Below are 14440 nucleotides of genomic sequence, written 5' to 3' on the forward strand. Positions count from 1 at the left end.
TGTCTCTTCTTGTTACACTGATTTTTTCCTGTCTTTTTGCAGGTGTGTTTGTGTGTAGATCTCTATGTGAAAAGCAATGACCACAATTTCATGCAAGAAATGATATCAAGAGACTCTAATTTAGGTTATGGGAAGAAGCGTTTGCTGGAGTTCATGCAGTATATGAAGTCAGATCCAGAGGTAGAATGCAGGTGTTTTGTGAGCAGTGCAGTGTGTGCTGCTATCCCCGGGCTGTTGGTATTTACAGCAATGCTTCTTAGCATTAATCGTTATTATCATTGTCTTAGTAACAGAATAGTAGAAATTGAACCTCAGATAGCAAGAATCTGAAATTTATTCCTATGCTGAAAATCACGCGGTGGCTCCTAACAGTGGAGCTCAGAAGATTCCTGTTTTACATCATTAATTAATATCGCTGGAGGAGGGAGCTCGCTTGTGTTTGTTGCGAGTCAGTGCTAAAAGTTTCTGCGAAGCACTGTCAGATGAGCACAAAGCCGAATTTACGTTGTTTGGGGGAAAAAAAAGACCAATGTTGCCATTTTTACCATTGGCACGTCAGCTGCTTTTTATTGCTTTTTAAATTTGATTTCATTGTAGTGTAGCGAGCTTTTCAATAAACGTAGTGGCTTCGTTTATATAACACTAGAATTATTGTTAATGCCCAGTTTCATACTGCGAATTACGTATGTAATATTGTGTCCGGTGGGATCTTGTATCACAGCATTTGCATAGTTATAGTTCTTGTGACATCGTATCTCAAACAAAGAACCTAGGGACCTGATACAATATCACTAAAACTGTCTCATAGGTATGATTCAAACAGTTTTATTAGCAACATATGGGGTATGAAGGAGCCACAGAGGGTAGTTTTGAGTGTAAGGGTGCTGGCCTATCTCTTTCAGCGTGTAATTATATCAGTCCTCTTCTGTGGCATTATTTGTTGCTGCCCTGGGATTGCTGAAAAATAACTACTAATATGGTGACACAAAGGATCAGAATAAATTATAATTGTTGACTTTACAAGAAATACATTGGCAAAAAGGCTTACTATCCTAAGCTCCAATGCTGTTTCTGTTACAGCTTTGTAACTAAGCCTCATCTGCAAAATAATACCTTTGGAGAATCTTTGCAGTTTCTGTCCATCTTATTGTTTTGTAGTGGATGCTTTTGTGGCCTGAAAGATACAAGGCAGGAACTTGTGCTGGCTGCATTTTAGTTTTTAATTTGAAACTAAGAGAATGCATTCTGTTAATTGACATTAGGATACTGGGAACTTGTTACCTGAATGGAACACATTATAATTACTCATCTTCAGAAACAGGATTCATCATTGGAAGCTCTCTGGCAAATTTACTTCTTTTGAGGCTTTTTATGAAGACCAAAGACCACAGGCACTCTGTTTTGCCATTTTGAGGAATAAGTAGAAACACACCATCTAACCTGGCAATCAAAGAGTGAACAGGTACCAACTTCTCACAGGTTGAAAAGTGAGTGTGCAGTGCGCTTGTAGGCCATTAACAATTACTCAGCAGTTCTGTTGGTGATTTGGTTTTGCTGCTGTGTTTTTCAGTTGATGTGGATGATAATCATTGACATAGTGCATCCATCAAAATACATAAAAATTGTGTAGAAAACTAAGGTTAGGAAACCCTGACCATGATCAAATAAATGTTTAGCTAAGTAACCTATCTACTCTCGATGATCAGTGGGTGTAGGTAATTATGGACTCGTGTCCTTTGCATTTGGCTCGAGTGTGGTCTTTTTGCAGACATTACTCAGTCTATAACGGTCTGGAAGTTAGACTAGATGAGCTCATACTCTTTATTTTTTATTTTTATTTTTTCCCTTAAACTTTATTCAGGCTTAAGATCACTGTTACAATTGGGAAAATTGCACTTTGTCATCTACCAGGTGGATTGAAGCAGAACAGACGTCACCACTGAGATGCATAGAGGAGATCCCCAGCCTGATTTGTGGAAGGCGTGTAAAGCAGCACAGCCTGGTACTGCTCCCCCCTGTTTTGGAAGTAGGTAACAATACTTCTTTAAAATACCATGTCTCTTAGTGGGAAAAACTGGAAGTGTGTAATTCTGTATTGTTCAGACAGAAAACATAAGACCTTGGAGCTGAGTGTCTCATCACCAGTAATTTCGTCTAGAGCTGGGGGTCCTGGGTTGTCTCCTTGTAGGCTGCTGTGTCCGTGCAGAGTTATCAGTCCCAGAGCAAACCCATTAGTTCAGCTCCATCCTGCATCATTGAACTGCCTTCCATATCTGCACACAGCATCTGTTTGAGCAGGAGGAGGAGGGTGGAGTGAGGAGTTCAGTGTGTGCTGCATGGGGGACTGCCTTTCTTCATCTGTCCTGGTTGAGTGTTGGGGTGGTGGCACTCACAGGCCCTGAAGGTTGCTTTCGTGCTCTGCACAACTGCGGCGTGCTCTTGGTGTTCAGTAGATGCTTTTCCCTCTGCTTGCCCCAGAAGTGAGCGTGACACAATTCACACCGTGCTTCACTGTGTGCGAAGTCTAATAAGGTTACAGGTTTGGGGAATCAAAGGAATTTTTCCTTGAAGGCAAGATTAGCGACATACATGCTGACTTTTTTTATCCTTTCTAATCAAAATCTGGACTCACGTGGTTGCAGCAGAGGTGGGAAATGTTAAGATTATGAATGTGTCTGCTAACAATTGTACCGCACTTGTAATTCTAGTAGAGCAGCTTCATATGGCCATGTGCGGGTGACAGGCCTCAGAGACTGATGGGCCTACAACAGAGTAGGAAGAGTAACCAAAAACGTTACTTTTAATGAACTTTTAGGATGTTTAGTTGTTCTTACCCAGAGACATAATAGCATTTAGTTGGATCTCCAAGTGTAAAAGACATTCATGTATGCATTAGAAGTAGAATTTTAAGGCAAGGGAACACGCTCAGTATCTCTAAGGCATTGAAACCAGCTGAGACTGCTTCTTCTAAGGATAGGTGGTGCTTCATCTCTATAGTTTCTGGGTACATCGGAGTGCCCTGAGCCCAATTTGTTTAAGGAAATGAGCTGCTGTGATAGCTGTGTATGTCAGTGCCCTTTCTTCTGCCTTCTCTTTTCTTTTCCACAAACTTCTGAACTAACATGAAGCAACATGAACTAAATTTGACAGAAAAGTAACAAGCTTGAAGGTTTTAAGTTCCTATGAGTTAAATTAAGGTAAGTTGTCAAATAATGAAAGAAGACTGTTACAGACTGCAACAAGGGGAGGGCTGCAGTGTAAGCTCCTAAAGGCAGCAGAGAATTCAAGTATTTCTTAGATCATGTTGCTTATATTGACATGCATTTCTTCTTGTGTTCTAACTGATCTGCTGATTCAGTGCTCCAAGGCATCAGAACTGTGCTGGCCCTATCATCTCGCATTGCAGCAGCATTATCTGGAGGTCTCCATGACATGAAGGTTGTTCAAACTTTCTTCAATAAATTAAAGCAACAAAAACTAGAAAAGGAATATAGTAAAGCTATCACTCGAGTAGTCAAATGCTTTAGGAAGTTTTAAAGCATGGTGTGAATTGTATAAGGGAAACTATTTTTTTATTATAAGGTTTTTGTGGTGTGTTTTAATAGTGTGTCACTCAGAATGTAATGTTGGAAAGTCTTGCCTAATTTGGCTGTTTGCATTGGCAACCAGTTGCCATGTGAGATAGCAAAGGCAAAGAGCAAAAAGTTGTTGGCAGAGCAGAGCTTTGAAAAGCCAGGTTCCTCAACAGTGCATTTCACTTCAGGTATTGCTGAAAGGAGGAAAACCATCAGTCACACACTGCTGCATGCTATGCTGTTTGAAGGTGTGATATGTAGGAGCATCTCTTCAAGGCAGATGATGCACATGAGATGGAGGGAAGTAACTGAAGACAAGAGTCCCAACTTATTACAGGAAATAGGAGCATTTGATTATTCATGTGAAATGAATAATCAGAGTCCACATTCAGCTGACATTTCTGCCAATGGAGGTGTTCCTGGGTGACCCAGAGCTGATCCCAGCTTGTCCTCTACTCTGTGCATCCCCTGCCTTTTGAGTGTGTCAGGAGTGGAGTCAACCTGTTCAGTGTGGTTTACGTTACATAAAATACAGGATAGGATTTTCAAAAGCTTGTAGCAGTCTTTGATGCTGAACTGCCATCTTCAGAAAGGATGTAGACATTCAGGTACTCAAGTCCAGTTGCAAGTCCATGAAATTTTAGCCTTCTCCTTAGCTGAGACTGCAGCTCTATGTAACTTAGGTGCTATTCCTAAAATACTTCCATAGTGCTTGATTTCACATGGTGTGAACCACAGGGGAGGGACCTGCACATGGATCCTACCAGCATGTGTGCAGAGCGCAGCGAGCTGACAGCAGACCTGTGTTTGTTGGGGTGGCTGTGGAGCTGGCTACCTGTGGAGCGTGCAGACAGCCAACACCACTTGCACAGATGATAAACTTCCATTTTTTCCTCTCATTTATTTGTACCAGGCATGTACTGGGTAGGTAAGCACAACCTGCCCATCTGTAACTTGTTTCAAGCTTCAGCGTGCAGCTAAGTGGCTCCATAGATGTTAGCGATTTCCATATGTAGGCTTTGCTGTGCATGTGTCCTCGTTAGGAGTACAATAAAACTCATTTCAGCTCTCGGTTCCTCGGCTGCTGCACTGTAGCACAAGTCAAGAGTTTCCATGCCTGGGGCAAGCCCTTCCCATCACGCTTGCAGAGCCTTCTGCTTGACCCCCTGTGCCCTTTGGAACAGCAGTGGGATGAAACAGGGCTGCAGGACTGCAGCGTGCTGCTCAGTACTGTGTGCAATGTGTTGTATTGTTTGGAGCCATTTACTTCTGACTTTGCACAATCTTCTCATAGAATCAGAAGGTTGGAAAGGACCTACAAGACCTACCTAGTTCAACCGTCCTCCTTTTACTGTTGCTACCACAGTGTGGTCTCGTGATCATTCATCCTTTCCAGGAAGGATTTTCAGCTGTTTTAAATGGAATGCATTTTGGATTTAACAAGGAAGGCACTTTTTAAAAGTTAAAGCCTAATGGAAGACTTGCTGATGAAATAAGATTTTTTTTTAAACTATGGGAGGCTTGCAAACAATATGGCGTAATTTAAAAGCAGGAAAAGTTTCAAATCATTCTGTGGTTCTTTTAGGATGTTATTTGCTAGATACTTGTTCTTTTTTTTTTTTTCTGAATTATTAACCTGTAGTTCTTTGCAATCTGTGGAATGTGTCTTAGTGCAAGCAAAGCGATATCCTGTGTTTAAATGGTGACAGTAATGAGAACAAACAGTCTAGAATCATGTGATCGCTGCTGTGAAAGTATTTCAGAGACTGCAGCTAGAGCCCCTTCAGCTCTTCCATCTGCATACCTGTAACTCACATCATCTTTAACGAGGACTTTACCACTCACTTGCTAAGTGTATTTCGAAAGTGTGTGCATCAAATGTCACCCTGCGCTTTGGTTTGGAAGTGGCTGAGGTGTGGGGGGAGACTGCTTTACTTTTCTCAGAGAGGTGCAGCCTGGGCTTTTCCCATGCAGAAGAAAAAGCACTCGTAGAACGTGAACTGGTGCATTATATGTACTCATCAGTCTATGTATAAACATGTATATGTTCTTTTTCTGTTTTTTCCTGACAACTTGAATTTGAATATTACCTACTGGAAATTTCACACAGTTCTGGTAAATAGTTAATAATTATTTCTAGGTGATTTCCAACACATACGCTCATTAACTCACTGTTTCAGCATTCTTTGTAACAGGGTCTTGTGTTTTTTTTAATGAGACAAAATGGAGATAGGTACACAGGCAGCTGCGTGGGTGTTGGCTGGTACCTGCAAGTATGCCATGGGTTTATCAGTGCTTCTTAGGACCTTGGCATGGCCAGAGTTGTGTTCACTTGTGGAAGCAAAGAAAGTGCTAAATAAATCCCGAAGTACCAAAATGTTTCTGTAATAGCTCATAAATAATACATTTGTATAGCAGGGCAATTCAAAGTATGACTTAGATGGGGCTGTGTTAGAAACAAAGATCTCCCTTCTAGTGTGCTTGGAAGTACTCAAAGTATGGATCTTAAAATATATCTGTGTATATGGAGGTATATATATCTATTAGCTTGTTGGGTATGTGGCTTTATGTGGTTTAAGAGACCATGTCACAGGCAGGGGTGCAGATTTGAAGGAAGCAATATTCTTACTATCTGAGTGTGGATTGTTCTACTCTTCCTCGTGAAGCTGCAGCTGAAAATGAAAGCCTTCTGCTTAGAACAGTGCCTTGCTTTCTCACAGCAGATATCTAGATTTTAGTGGTATCAAAGTGCTCTCTAGGTGGCTTTCCAGGTGCCATGTGTTTACCTAAATCACTGAATAACTGATCCAAATATCATTTATTTAATGGATCAGATGGAAGAACTGGAGTAGTGTCATTCTTCAGGGTGAACATATATACCCAGCCTCAGCAGAACTCTAAACACTGGCTAAGCAGGGGCATAGCATTCGGGTTGGCAGTGTGATGGCTCTGAAGCACTGAACCAGCTTGCTAGGCTGGCTGGTTCATCTCTGTTTAGAATGGAAACTAAAAAGCCTCCCTGCAACTCAGAGGAAAACCTGAAGAGGAAATACCGACCTAAAATACACTCTTATCTTCTGTACTGGAAGAAGCTAAAGTCTTTTTAGAAACTTTTCATGCAGAAAAGCTGCCTTTTGTGTCGTGTTATAATTTTTCATGCAGTTTAATCACAGACCTAGAACATGCAAGTAGCTGCAGTTCTGAAAGCAGCTGGCAAAAGCTAAGTATGTGTTCTATGGTCAGCAAGGAGCTTGCTGGTTGGTGTTGTGTGTTTTTATGCTATGAGATGGTTGGAGGCTACAAAAACAATTGTGTATTTCTGTATCTTTTGTGGAGCTAATGAATATGAAGTTATTATCGTAAGACTTAACTGCCTGGGTTTCTGAGCCCTTCTGTGCTAGTTGAAACCATGACATATCGTGGCATGTTGAATTGCTGAGATCTAAGTGTGAATTTCAGAAAAACGGGGAAAAAAATGAAGTGAATTCTTCCATCCTTGAATTTCTTGAACTTAAATTGTTGTGGGAAAGAAGAGCCACATTCTGGTTTGATAACTTCAAAGTGCATTGGAAGAATATGGACTCCAGGTGACTGAGACCAAATTGTGCAAAGGTACCTGTGCATAGGAATGACCTGATTTTAGGAAGGTAGGACATGATGTTCAGCGTACATTGTCTTGACTTTTTCCTAACCTGCTGGATCAAGTATTTCAGTCTGTTCAGTCGTTATGGAGAGAAGAGGGGTGAAGACCATGTGCCCGCTCTGCAATCTTTAGCTTGTCCTTTCTGAATAGAAGAAATACGTGGAGGGGGAAGAACATTTTCTTGTGACTTCTTTGAAAATGAAAACAAAGGGAACTGACGTCCTTTTACTTTTTCAGTCAAGTGTCACTCATGCTGAAGTTGTAATAATCAATTCAGAATGGCTACTTACACTTGCTTACAAAACTGGATGAAAGAGCTTTGCAGATAAGTTAAAGACCACGCACAAGAAAAGGCTCGTAACTTCATAACTTTAAACTGAATTAGTTGCTTCTTTGAATTGCTTGTTTTCAGTCACGTTGCCATAGGTATCAAAGCAGCTAGCTATTATCATTTCTTTGTAAGGATTTCTGCTTCTTTATGTTCACGTTTCAACAGATCAAAGGATAGGTCTTCAGACAAGAAGTGGAAGGTGTGTTGTTTTAAAGATATGCTAACATACCTGTACCGAATCAGTCTAGGTATTACGGGTACCAGCAGCGGTGCAGATGCAGTGACAAAGAATTTGCATATGACAGCAGGGTAATTACATACTGTGCATTCTTGGAAAATGTTTATTGTGGTTGCTAAAGCTTTCTTGTGACTTTGTTGTTTTATCTCTGCTAGCTAGATGAAGCCGGCGCAGATATTGCTGCGTACTGCAGCTACAGCTTTCTGGTGGTGTTTGAAAGGACCCCATGTGTTCATTGCCAGCAATTTTTAACGATACCTGCTACTGCTATTGATTTATGTTCAAATATGCTTCACTTTAAATTGAGGCATCCATTTTAGGCTCTTTGTAAGAGACTGCATTATTATGTCTTTGGTACCTTAAAAGAAAAGTGAATTTTAGGAATGGGGCAAAATCCTCGTGGTTGGGTTTCTGATATGACTAAACAGTGGTGCTTTTTCATGTAACTAGTGTAGCAGTGATCAGCTACAAGTCTGCAAATGGAGAGATTTTTTTTCCCCTAGACTTCATGTTACGTTATTTAGAAGAAAATAGAAATATGTCATAAAGGCATCCAAGATAACGGCAGATGAAAGCATTATTGTGCTGCATACTGAGTGTGTTGACTTAGACTTGTACATAACTTTATACGTGTGACTGACAGTAAGTTAAATGCCAGCCACTCATCTGCCTAATATTGCTATCATTCACAAAGATTTCCCCATCACAATCATGGGCCCTTCCTATTTGCCTTTTTATGAGCGCATACAGTCATGCCATGGGAACAGCTTAGATGAGTAGGGCCCCCAGATTACTCATGCAGATAGTGATGCTGAAAAAGAAGCTACAGAGCTTTTTGTACCAAAAGACGACTATTTGGGGGATAATGAGCAGATCATTGTATTGTTGTTACACTTGTGTTTCTTTAATATATGTATATATAGTGTAATTTTGCCAAGTAAAGATTTGTTCAGTTGTAACTTGAAAGACTGACTTTAAAGTTGTGTGCAGTGGCAGATACACTTTTAAAGAGCTGCATCTATTTACAGAATCTCTGCTGTTTTTAACCAACTTCTCTACTGTATTTTCTTTCAAAGCTTGAAGTTCATTAGCTGTAAAGCATACGTAAGATGTCTTCAGTCTTTGAATTGCTGCTTTATTTAGCAACCTTGCAAATATCAGCCTAAATTGAAAAGGAAGGTCAATTAGTGAGGAGATAGTTAATAACAGAACATCACAAATAACGTTTGAAGAGGCTGTTAGTTTTACCCAGGAAGTTTCCATTTTCTAGAATTTGTGCTGCCTCATTATTTGTAATATTGAAACTGCTGCTAACCAGTCGTACCAATCACTTATGTGAAGAAATGAAAGTAAAGTTTATACTTTAGACCGACTCAGACTCAGTGGGCCAAGTTCTGCTTTGAGGTCAAATGCTGTGAACGTGGAGTCATGCACTGTCAGTAAGCCCAAGTCATCCAGGTAGCAATTCAGAAAGCACTGCAGAATTAAGCAATTTTCCAGAAAAAGGCAATGCTGCTTACACACCTTTGCCTTTTAGACAGCATAGATATATTTGTAGGAAATCTGTGTTAAGTAATGATGTGATTTGCCTCTTAGTGAGCAATATGAAATTACCGTTTGCCCGTCATATACAGATTTGTGACTGCTTGTTCTTTCTTAGCTCCGTCTTTCTGAAGTTGTGGCGTATTCTCTTTGAATATCAAGCAGTTTGGTAGCTCTGTGTATCAGCAAGTTGTTACACTGAAAGACTTCAAGAGGCAATATATTAGGCAAAAAGCAGTAGCGATACCTGTAGAGCACACCATACGTGCCCCTAAGCAAAAGATAATAATTAGTTGCTTCTATTCCCATGCAAACCACCCAAGTGTTGATGTTTATGAATTACAAAGATAACTGCAATACCAGCTCAAGCTCCAAGCTGCTGGAGTTGTTTATGCCCATTCAATTTTTAATGTACCTGTAAGATGTTCGGATCGGGGCATTTAGTCCGAAGGGATTTGTGTGCTGTAATCACATCTCCAGTGATTGAAACACAACAGTAAGGATAGGTCTTTAAAGTATTTTAAGTGCTAGCATCCACTTCGGAATTATTAATAAACAGGAAGAACATCACTCAGAGTACTTTCATATTTTGTTGGCTGAATGGGAGCCGGTGTGTTTGCATGATGATGGTTGTTTAAAAGTGCTGACGGATCTGCTGGTAGGTAGCCTGCAGAGTGAGGTACTAGCAGCTTTGTGAGCTCCTTATTTGCTGATTAGTCTGTACACATTCAGAGTGTATGTTTTGCAATTCAGTCACAAGGAAATATTGAACTAGAGATGACTTTCTTCTGTTAGCTGGGATGCGGCCTGGTCTAGCACACATTTGGCAGAGCCATGTAGTTTTAATAATAATTACAAGTTTGTACTTGGTGGATGTGTTTGTGATTAACTGTGTACAGACTCCTGAGGCTTGGGTTGATTTGTTGCTGCAAAAGGCTCAGTTTGGCCTTGTGTGTGGCTGTGAAGGCTGTGAAGAACAGCTTGGTGTGGGTCAGCCTGCAGAGCTGGGTCTGAGGAGCAGGGGTGTAAAACACCTTGCTGCCTTTTAACTGGAAGATGTTAACAGAAAGTGAGTTTTAAAACAGACATTGCTTGAGTTACCAGTTATTTGTTTTGCAAAAAGCCAAAATTTTCTGTTACGTGTGGAAGGAAACACTAAGCATTCCTCCTCTAGCCTGTTTAGGTGCATTAAAGAAGATATTAGAGGGGGGAAAAAAAAGGAGATCATGTTGAGTATATATTACCTGAACCATATAATTTAAATCTGAGCTTTCTGCGCTGAATTATAAGAGTGGGAGGAGTTTGTTAGGCACTGTGGAAGGCAAAATGTCAAAATGACTAATTATGCCGTTACAGAGAAGAGGAGATAGGGCTAATTCCTGAGCAGCAGAACGGTTCTCTTAAGAAGTGTGGTAAGACTATCCCCAACATAAATATAGCTAATACTATTTCAGTATAATTACATTAGTTGTCATGGCACCGTTTAGAAGATTACATCGCAGCATCACTTGCATGGCACGCTGCTGGCACTTTATCTATAGGCAGAAAATGTAAAGCTGTGCCATGTTTTGTATAGGAGTGTGAATAACGTGAATACATTGCGTTACACTTCTCTGTAGTTAGGATCACAAAGAGAATACTGTGCCAAAGGAAATGCTACACCTGTGTATGACCCTACAGAAGCTCACTGAGAAATGTCCTCATTTAGAAGAGCATTTATCTCCTGTTTCACTGAAGCTTTAGGACAAGGGATGCTGCTGAAGGCCTGGCCCTTGGGACGCACCTCACCAGTGGTGCAGCTCTTTGCTTGGGGTAGGCTGGCAAAAGTAGGCCCAGGCAAGTTCTTAAAATGCTCCTCCTGCAATCAAAGACTTGAGCAGTTTTGATTACAAGCTCAGCAGCAGCCTTGTTTCAGTCATGTGCCTTCCTGGAAACTGGCCTTTTCTCATAATATTTTAAGCCAACTGGCATTTAGCTTGTGCTATGCTGTGTAGCAGATAAGAATTTCTTCTTAGATAATAGGCGATAATGTATCGTGCATTGATAACCTCCGGCACATTTTTTCTCCATTCCTAGTAATTTTTCAGAAGCCTGAATTGTGATCCTTTAGAGCAAAAGAGTTAATTTCACTTTCAGTATTTCCCATGTGAACATGTGGGCTGTTGCTCTCCTGCTGGACTTTCTTCTGCTGTTTTCCTGTTTCTCAGGTCTGCTCCTTTGGTCAAAATAACCTTATTCTTGTACTGTAAACAAATGTGCAGTGTTCACTTCTTAATTTTTGGAGGAGCTGAGTTCCCTGTTTTCAAATATAGCAAGTTATTTTCTGAGTGCTTGACCACAGCCAGGCATTAGGCTCCTCTGATTCAATCAAATGCAGTCCTGATGCAGCACCTTATGTTTCTTACATCATTTCATGTAAGCACTGCTGGAAGCTCCGTAGTGTGCTAATTTTGTCAACTCTGAAGCATTTAGTAGTGAAACTACTTCTGTTTACAGTAAGTTGCACAGGAAAGTATCTGACAAGTAATTACCAATAGTACCATTTCACAGAGTCACAGAATCATACGATTTCTTTAACCTCTAAGCGGAAATACAGAAGTAAAGAGGTGATAAGGCTTGTATATACAAAATACTCAGCAGATGCATTGAGCAACTTAAAGAGCAGCCAGACTTGTCATAGTTTTGTACAAAAATGATGCACCACAATTGTGGAGTGGAAGAAATGCAGCTGGTACAGAGTGTCACGGCAAACAGATAAGCAGGGTGGTTTTTTTTCCCCTTACCAAGAGGTGAGCAGTTGCTGCATAGTGTTACTACTGCTGTGATAACTGATTCATTCCTTTAGTATGCAAATGCAGAGTATACAAGGATTCAGTACTTTTATTTAAGAAATATGCCTGCAGGCTGTATTGGTAGGCTTTAGGGAGATATCTGGTTTGGTGTGAAATAAATAGTTATTAAAAGATCACATGAATGTATGTCTTAGAAGATGAAAAGTGACGCTGTGAGCGTTTTGAGAAAGCCCTCCTGTACCTGGCATGCGCGCTCACCACTTGGTTTAGCTTTTCAAAGAAATCTTACCAACCTTGCGGAGAATCACAAAGCTGCAGGCTGGGTGGGGTGAGCAGAGCAGCAATGTGTGAACTTGACAACGTCAGAGGTGGAACTTGAAAGCAGACATCCTTCTGGTGTTTGACCACTGGAGAAAATGCTTCTGCTCCTGGTGGGGTTGCTTTTGCTTCAGTTTTTAACTTCAGGCCGCTGGAGCGCTTAACTTTCAGCGAATGGATTTAAATGCTATATTTCAGGTTTATTCACAAGGCATAGGGACCTGGGTTTGAACGTTTATAAATGAGAAGAGAAGGGAAAGATTTCTGAAAGCGTTTGAGTGAAAGATTACTTTGATACTTGCAGTTGGTATTGAAGATCTGTCATGCTCAAGAAAACAAAGCATTTACTTAAAGCTATTTAGTGCTTAAAGTAGGAAGCATTTTAATATGCAGTTACAAAATATAATACCAATTTAATGAAATCTAGGTTGTAAGATAGCTATTAGGTTGAGCCCTGGGCTCTTTCTCTTCTCTCGTTGTCAGAAACACTAATCAACTCTTCACTGCTTTCTGCAATTCACTCCTGGTGCGTTTGATGCTTTTTACCTCTAATTCAGCATCATTGTTCTTCCTGCAGTGGTTTATTTCTACAGAAAGTGTGGCAACACCGAGTGCTTCCCAGCATCGCATTACGAGTGCTTAGAAACATTTGCTCCCTTCCTATGAATACCTCTATTTTTTACATAACTGTTCCAGGACCTTACACCTTAATGACCTAAAGGAATCCTACTCCTCTTGCTTGCTACTTTCCACTGTAGGCTCTGCCAACTACTACTACTGCTGACTTCAAAGTATGAATCATCCCAGAAGCTTAAATCCCTGAACCTGTGCTTCTTTATGCACTCTTGGATAATATCCATGGAAATTAATAATCCTGGTTCTTGTCTACATGACTGTGTTATTGCACTAATTTAAATAAGCTGATCCAAACAAATTGCAGCTCTTCAGGTGAGGCAGCTGCAGCCCTCCCCTGTGACTCCTTGTTTCTCCTTTTCCCACCTCTCACCACCGTGCTCTCTTGTCTTATATTTGTCATCTTTCATTTCCTCTCCGTGTCCTATTGTTTTCACTGAGAGGGATTAGTAAAGGTAAATCTTAGCTTTCGTAGCATTAACATTAGCTTATATCTGTCACACTCATCTCCTTGCTAACCTAAATACTGCTTTTTTTTTCCCAGTCACCCTTCATGTAGAGGAACCAGGCTACCTACAGCTTGGTACAGTGTTTCCAATGAGAAAAAATCATTAATGTGTATTTTCAGCACTTGGTGTTTTTTATACCGTTTGCCTCCCTTGCTTGTCGCTGCTGGTCCATCAGAATGGCATCGAGGCATGCATGGGGACCCATTGCTGGCGCTGGTTGGATGGCTTTCTGGATATATGGCTGCAACCAAAGTCATTGCTTCTCAGGTAGACTGAATGATGGCCTTGCGCTGCTGCCGACGAATGGCCACGTAATAGCAATTAGGCATGGAAACCATTAAAACCATTTAGTCATGGTTCTTTTGATGATACCGGTGTCAAAAGAAACAGTATACTTTGTAAGGTGTTGGCAGCAGATTTTAAAAAGAAAAAAAAAGTGTAATTCTTGTCAGATGTGTGTGGTGTGGCTTCAACAAGAATAGTGCTTGGGCTCCTGAAGGGTGGCAGAGAATGGGGCTGAATTTGAGACACTGTTCCTGCCTTCGGAAAGGCTTTTTTTGCATAAATAGATGTTTATATTTATCATTTTATGATTCATCGTTTTTTATTGAAATGGAAACACATCACCAAACAGAATGCAGTAAACTGAAATATAGCTCCTGCTTAGCCACGGTCTACTTGACTGCATTTTTCTGTGACAAAAAAAGAAGTATCTTTCTTATTTGTAAAGAGAGAAAGAACAGAAAATGGCGCCTTATTCAAATGAAGCCTGTTCACGTCATGGACTGTACATACATGAAAGTTAATGTTTTCTGCCACTGCTTGTATTTAGTTGCACTTCCTGGTCAACTGTGTACTC

General features: G+C 40.6%; 1 protein-coding gene across 14 annotated transcripts in view; it reads left to right on the forward strand.

The window, feature by feature from the left end:
• GTDC1 (glycosyltransferase like domain containing 1) overlaps positions 1-14440 on the forward strand; it is a 156302-nt gene that overhangs the window by 18043 nt on the left and 123819 nt on the right. For 6 of the 14 annotated variants that reach the window (XM_015869274.1, XM_015869275.2, XM_015869271.2 and 3 more), the window contains exon 2: positions 1912-2026. The exons of 6 other annotated variants lie outside the window; for them this stretch is intronic. The gene's annotated coding sequence lies outside the window, so the exon portion shown is untranslated. Of the gene's footprint in view, positions 1-1861; positions 2031-14440 lie in introns of all 14 variants that reach the window. 2 more of the 14 variants (XM_015869276.2, XM_015869272.2) reach the window with 2 other exon arrangements.

This window comes from Coturnix japonica, chromosome 7, assembly GCF_001577835.2.
Source record: "Coturnix japonica isolate 7356 chromosome 7, Coturnix japonica 2.1, whole genome shotgun sequence".
Lineage (NCBI taxonomy): Eukaryota > Metazoa > Chordata > Aves > Galliformes > Phasianidae > Coturnix > Coturnix japonica.